The sequence below is a fragment of the Rhinolophus ferrumequinum genome, chromosome 2, assembly GCF_004115265.2.
Source record: "Rhinolophus ferrumequinum isolate MPI-CBG mRhiFer1 chromosome 2, mRhiFer1_v1.p, whole genome shotgun sequence".
In the NCBI taxonomy this organism is placed as follows: domain Eukaryota; kingdom Metazoa; phylum Chordata; class Mammalia; order Chiroptera; family Rhinolophidae; genus Rhinolophus; species Rhinolophus ferrumequinum.
In genome coordinates this window covers 64727121-64733325 of record NC_046285.1, presented here as the reverse complement: position 1 = coordinate 64733325, position 6205 = coordinate 64727121, and positions in this window count along the sequence as shown.

The window sequence follows — 6205 nt, the reverse complement described above, 5'->3', positions numbered from 1 at the left end:
AGGGTGGTGGGGAGGACATGAAGAACCTATACAAAGTAAGATGACACTGGCATCTACTACAGTGTTTTTTTCTCATCCACTTCCTAGGGATGTCTATGGTACACAGTGATACCCAGGAAAAGGGACATGTCTTCTCTCCCAAACAGTCTGAATTATGGCTTTCAACATTCCTACATCCTGAGAGCAGGATGCGTCAAAAGCCTGGAATGCAACTACCGTTGACCCTTGAACAATGCGGGGTTAGAGGAACCCACCTGGGTGCAGTCCAACATCTGTGTGCAACTTTTCACTCCCCAAGAACTTAGTCATCCCTCTGGATCCACTGGGGGAGGGATTGGTTCTAGGACCCCCACGGGTACCCGAATCCATGGATGCTCAAGACCCTCGTGTACATTGGCGTAGAACAATGCACGCCGTTGTCCTTCCACATCCACGGACTCCCGGCTGCAGATAGAAAATACTGTACTCAATCTGCAGTTAGTGGAATCACAGATACAAAACCCATGGATACGGAGGGCTGACTACATGTTTATTGAAAACAATCTGCGTTTAAGTGGACCTGTGCAGTTCAAACCCATGTTACTCAAGGGTCAACTGTAAGAATTACAAAGACTGTCAGGGCAAAAGGGAGAGTAAAGGGAGGAAGAGACGTGTGTGTGCACAGCTAGAAAGTGGGCATCTGGATCCTTTCAAGGATCCAACCTGAATATAGCTGAGCCGTGTTATCAAAGCCACACATTTCCCATGACTGCGTAAACTTCTTCTCACCTTGACTCTACAAGAACTGGTGCTTGTCCTAAAACCCTCACGTCCTGGTTTCCTCTTTGGTCCTCATGGGAATTAAAAATTACAATCAGGGGGATACGAAGATTGGGGAGAATTTATTTCAACACGATCACAGGCACTTCGCTTGGCACCTCACATATACTATTTTGTTGAACCCTTACAACAACTCTATGAGGTAGATGTTTATGTCTATTCCTCAAGTGAGGAAACTGAGGCCCAATGTGGTTAAATAATTTGCCCCAAATCATACAGCCATTAAGTGGGGCTTTATAACTCACACTCTCTACTATGAAATTCACGCTTGAAGCCACTCAGAGCTGAACTTTCACAATTGCTACCTAGAACAGCAGATATCATTGCGGGAAGACGTCACTGAGATCATCTAGCTTATCACTATTGAGTAGAATACAACGCGAGCCATATATGTAGTTCAATTTTTTTCTAGTGGCCACATTTAAAAGAGACAGGTGAAATTAATTTTAATACTATATTTTATTTAACCCAATACATCCAAAATACTATCATTTCAACTCGTAACCAATACAAAAACTATTAATGAGATATTTTAGACTTTTTCATACTGTCTTTGAAATACAGTGAGTATTTTACATTTCTAACAATCTCAATAAGGATGCTACATTTTCAATGGTTAAAATGTAATACTGTCCTACCAAAGTTATGAAGCTGTGTTTAAAAGAAAAATATTTTATACTGCTTCAGTTTTTTAATTTAAATTCAAATTCATTAAAATTATGTTAAATTAAAAATTCAGATCTTCCTCAATTGCATTAGCCACATTTCAAGTGCTCCAGAGCCACACGTGGCTGGTGGCTGCTGTACAGTGAGGATGTAGCCCGAGCCCCCTAGACTTACAAAATGAAGAAACTAGAGCCCAGAGAGGTTAAGGGACATGCTCAGGGTTGCTGCTAGTTGGTAGCTGAGGCAGAGCTAACCCAAGCTTCCTACCACTGACCTTTCTACCACACCACGGGTAGTGAGACACTGTTGAATTGATGGGCTGCTGGGTGGACTTGCTGACGTTTTGGGGGGTTATTCCTCAAACTAACCACACTTCAATCCCAGCCCTCTCTCTCCTTGGATGAGTTCACCATGGTGATTCCTGCTTCCTCACTGTGATTCACTCTCTAAACCTCAGCCAATGAGTGCCCCAAAGCCAGGTCCACATAGCCCTGCTTGTAATAAAAAAAAAAAAGTTATAAGTATGAATAAAGATTCTTTTTAAAAAAATACGACTTAATGACTCAAAGTTTGTCATTTTTACACTATTCATTTTCAGGGACAATTTAATACTACATGCCAAGAATTTTAAAGCATATCTCTATCTTTCAACAGGAAGAATATGGTAAATTTCTCTTTTTAACATTATTTTATGGGTAGAAAAATGAGATGCCAACGAGTTGAACACTTTATCTAAGATTATATAAGGATTCGGAAGCAGACTCCAGGCTGGACGCTTCCTATTCCCACTCTGGGTCTCCCTAAGTCACAGCGCTTTTCTTAACTTACTTGGGGATGAGTTCTGAATGTAAAGTAGAAAAGATTGATGTGTAATAGCCCAATAATTGAGATTTTTATCATCCAAACAAAAATCGAGGTAAAACTAATATTTTAATACCACACATAATAGTGACCAGGTAACATAAACACTACCAAGGCTGAGACAGCACTGTCTGTGGAGACTAACACTTGCCTTGATTTGGGAGGAGACCTTAGCAATACGACATCCATCAGCAGGGCTGTGGAGGTTTCGCCAGTCCTGAAATTGATTCACGTCTTACCACTTGTCTCAGATCTCGTTTTTATAGGCAAACATAGTACTGTATATTACTCTTAACTGACTGTAACCATGGAATCCTAAGCCCTGAAATATGTAAGCAATGAACCAGAGAGAATCACTGTCATGCAGGGTGTCATGCGGGGTCTCTGGTCCCGCTCCCCACATAAGAACGCAGGACATGGTGAGGCCAAAAAGGAACACCCACGGAGCCATAGATAGGCTCCACTATATTCTTGCTGGCGGCTGGGTTGGAGACACAGGAAGCAGGAGCCACACTATCCACAACCTGCCATCCACTTCTCTCTGCCAACCCACCTCACTTGCTAGCTGCAATCCGCTCTTGCTAGCTCAGCCACCATCTTCTTGCTAGCCCCATTTCCTGTTAGCACAGCCACAGCAGTTATATTAGTGGCCAAAGGCTCACTGGTTACAGCTGACGGCCAACTAGCCACAGCTGATGGCCATCCAATCACAGTTGATGGCCATTTACTACCTGGGCCAGCACCTTTCCATGTGAGGGTGAGAGCCTGGAAACTGCACTCCTGGCTCTGTCCCCACAATCACCATTCCCCAGGAAGCTGATATGCTGATAGAGAGCTGGAGTTTTCCTGCTGAATCACGGAAGCATAGAGTGAACCTTGGAGAAAACAAGGGAAAGAATAATGGGGGAAATGAGGTACCTACAAAAAGGCCCTGGAAAAAATGAAACCAGAAAAGGAATAAAACTTTTTTTCTCCTCTGGTTTGGGTTTTAAGATCAAGTTGTTCCTCAGCTGCTATGCAGCAAATAAAAATCTACCTATGAGAAGCATCCACAGTGTCCACAGTCAGCTCTCCTGAGAAAGGTTAAATCTTTAAATAATCAAAGACGGCAGCCTTGTCCCCTCTCCAAAGACTTCTCTTTTCTTCACATGAATCATCCCCAGTGCCATCAACAATTCTTTATAGCACTGATTCATGCTTTCAGCCAACGTGACTGAGTGTTAGCAAAACCAGGTGATGTGCCCTGTGAACACACAGGTGAGCGCCATGCTGCTCCACCCACACACGCCCTGCCTCAGTTTATTTCCAACAGGCAAAAAGTGTGGCAGAAATGTGATTTGCAAAGAATTAAATTATAATTCCAGGTAAACTGTGTTGAAACAATATTTACCCTTGGCGTACATTTTTGAGAACCTTCTATGTATGGAGCTTATATTAGGCATTACTAAGTCAGAGGATCCTTAAGAAACAGAAGAGGGGAAAAGCAGTTTTTGCCCTCCAGAGCTAAGACCTTATCTTTAAGTTTATTACTTATATCTTATGACTGTAAAACTATTCTCATAATCACCAGTTATTTATAGGCACTGTCTCCTAAAGGGTAGAACTTTTGCCTCTTTCTCCCTGGAAAGTCATAAACATGGTCAAACTAAAGTAGTGAGTGTGTGTGCTTTCATGTGTTCACACAATAATAAGCATCATCTTTGTTTCCTTCTATTCTAGGCTATATGCTTTCAATACCCACAAGTGCCAAAAAATCATTTATTCATTCATTTACTCAATAAACATTTAAGTCTCTGCCATGTACCAGGCACTGCTCTAGGCTCTGGAAAAACAATGGTGAATATAAGAGAACCAAATCCCTGCCCTTGTAGAGCTTACCAAAAGCTGTAACTCCATTTTTGATACATAATGCTTTGCAAAATTTTAACCAGGCTAAAGAATTATTTTAAAAAAACGAAACTCTTAATAAGACTCATCCTTCGGGTTGAAAAAATGTTCAAATGTAGAAATGATCAGTCATTATATTGCAGTCAGCCTATCAGCTCTTTTAAAACAATGTTTAAAGACATGCAGAAATGCTCCAGCAGCTTATTTATTAGAAACTGCAATTAACTTTCTCCTACTTTTCCTCTCTACCCTCCACTTTATCTTTATTTAGGGGAAAGGAAGATGCATTTCTCCAGGGGTTTGCTTCAGAAAGTCCCCTTGTCATTTGGTTCATTTCCAAGTAAACATTAGTTTCCAGATGAACTAATGGGCCTAATGGGAATTTAACTGTCTTCAAAGCGCTGATTAAAGGGGACTCACCAGTATAGGGGATTATCAGACAATGTTCGGTCCTCTGTTTCTAGGTAATAATTAACTGAAGGCAATAGACCTTTGATGTCCTCCATTAAATGATCCCCTGATAGAAGGTGGAGGCGGGGAGGTTCCTTTCCCATTTCCTCCCTTGATGGAACTTACTCAAATCTTACCAAGAGTTGCTTGTCCAAGCTCAAGTGCAGCAAACTCATGAACTGCTGAAAAGGAGAGCTGACTGAATACACCCCCAACACAATAACCAAAACTGCACTTGGCACTTTTCTGAAATGTTGGCTATAACCACAGAACTCTATTCTCTATCCACATCCATCTATGTTACCCATAAAAGACAAGCCAAATCTATTGAGAAAAAGGCATACAATCCAATAGAAAAATGAGTAAGACTTGAACAGATGCTTCACAAAACAGAAAATCCAAATTGCCAATGAAAAGGTACTAAATCTCATTAGTCATCATGGAAATGCAAATTCCAACCACAATGATATATATTATACTGGCACCAGAATTACTCAAGTTAAAAGAATGCACCAAGTGTTGATAAAGATGGGGAGAACTGGAATTCTCATACATTGCTGGTAAGGTTGTAAATCAGTGCAACCACTCTGGAAGAAAACTAGGTAGTATCTAGTAAAGCTGAAGATATACATACCCAGCGACATACCAGTTATGTTCCTGGGCATATATCTTAGAGAAACATGTGTACGTATGAACCAGAATGCATATACAAAAATGTACATAGGAAGCAATCCATTTACAGTAGAATGGCTAAAAATACAGTATATTTGTGCAGAAATATCACTCAGAAACAAAATTAATAAATTTCAACTACATGCAACAATTGGGTAACTTACAACATAATCCGAGCAAAAAGAAAAAAGATACAAAAAATATCCTACACAGTATGATTTATATAAAGTTCTAAAACAAGCAAAAACAACACAATATTGTTTAAAGATATTGCACACATATGTGGTATAACTATAAAGAAAAGCAAGAAAATGACTAAATGAACAAAAGGATAACAGTTATACCTTTGGGGAAAGGATAAGTGTTGGGATCAGAAACTGATACACGGATTAGAATGAAGGGCTCACCATGCTTAATTTCTTAACCTGAGTACCACTTACATGGGTGTTTGCTTTATAAATATGTGTTAAGCTGTGCAAATAAGTTGATGCACATTTCTGAACAAACGTGCAATATTTTACAATTAAAAAAATTTGAAGGGGGTGTGGCAAGCTAAATAACACCATCCATCTGCCTGTTCCTTTCACCTGGATTGTTTATTTATTTTGATGCTTCTTATTTGGAACACCATTTCTCATGTGGGAAGTACTTTCTTTGAGAAGAAAAAGAACTTTAAAGGCGAGTTTTGTTTAATAGATTTCCTATACATGACAGAAAAGCAGAAGGAGAGAGGGCTCAGCAGAAATTTTTTTGAAAAGAATGAATTCTATTACTGTGAAGCCTAAACATTCTAAGCTAATTTCACTGCAAAGTCTGTGCTATACAAATCCTGTGTCCTCTGAGTCTCCAT